Source organism: Helobdella robusta (genome assembly GCF_000326865.2).
Source record: "Helobdella robusta unplaced genomic scaffold HELROscaffold_36, whole genome shotgun sequence".
NCBI lineage: Eukaryota > Metazoa > Annelida > Clitellata > Rhynchobdellida > Glossiphoniidae > Helobdella > Helobdella robusta.
In genome coordinates, this window is record NW_008704742.1 from 246,318 (window position 1) to 247,794 (window position 1,477).

Consider the following 1,477-nt stretch of genomic DNA (forward strand, 5'->3'; position numbering starts at 1 on the left):
CCAATTGCCCGTTGTTGAATATTTATTATCGGATGTCTTTTTCTATGAGTATTGATTCGGCTAGTCGTAAATTATAATGGTGGTTATTGTAATGTAAAATTTCAACATTGTGGTCTAAGATTTGTCTAGTAATTTTAGTTTTGTGTTTCTCTTTCATGTGATTCTTTATAGCGCCAGTTTGTACGTGCATCATGAGTCTTCTCGATAACTTGGTCGTCGTCATACCAACATATTCATAATTATGGTGCCCACACTTACCAATATTACATTTGAAGAAATATATTACATGGCTATGATCCATTATCGATTCTGGTTTACAAGTGCAGTTGTTTTTCATCACAAAAGTCTTTACAAATGTCCCTGTAGAGGACACAATCAGCATAATTCCAGTTATTCACCACCACCAATTACAAAAGATGAATTAGTTGCGCTGTTAAGAATATGTACAGCCAAAGTTGTTGGCCAGGGTAACACACTATATCAGCAAATAGACGGTGTAGCAATGGGCTCTCCATTGGGAGTACTCTTCGCAAACTTCTAAGTTGGAAATATCGAAGAAATATTATTTAAAGAAAAACCAGAGCTATCAATCGTTGATTGCTTGGACGTTATTTTTTATGATTCTTTTCATAATTTTTTCATCCTGGTCGAAAGCAGTTGACATGTGATTCTTATAATATATTACTATGTTATTTTTGTTACTATTTTGGTTGCACTGTTGTTGTTGCTGATTTTTTGTTTTTTGCGTACTATTATTTTCTGGATCATGGAATTTTTATACCCTTTATTAATGAGTAGTTTAGTGATTCTATCTAGTTCTGTTCTCCTGCTTTCTATATCAGAAGAATGCGTGTCAGCTCGGTTTACAAAAGCAAAAATTGTGCTCTCTAGATATTTTTGACAACATTCACTACTGCTATTGAGACATAAACATTGTTTGTTTGTTGCTTTGGTGTAGACTGAGAATTTAAATTTATTTTGCACATTTTGTATTAGTACGTCTAGGAATGGTAGTTTACTGTCAGTTGATTTTTCCATTGTAAACTTTAATTTTGACGAGTTTAGTCGTTGTAGAAGTTTTGTTATTTGATCATCTTCATATGTAACAAATATATCGTCAACATATCGGCAGTATATATTAGGTTTTAGCTCTGGTTCTTTTTCATGCTGGTTCTTCTTCATACTGGGGTGAACTGGCTATGAGGCGCGTCCCCAGGGGGTGGATAGGGGAAAGTCCTGGGTAGGGAAACTTTCTAGGATTGCGTCGAATAAATTGAATCTTGGACCACAATATTGAAATTTTACATTACAATAACAACCATTTTAATTTACCACTAGCCGAATCAATACTCATAGAAAAAAGACATCCGATAATAAATATTCAATAATGGGCAAATGAAATTCATCCTACCAATAAATTCAGAAACAGAGGAATCATCGATAATGAAAACACGAAAACGATGTGAAGATGAAAACG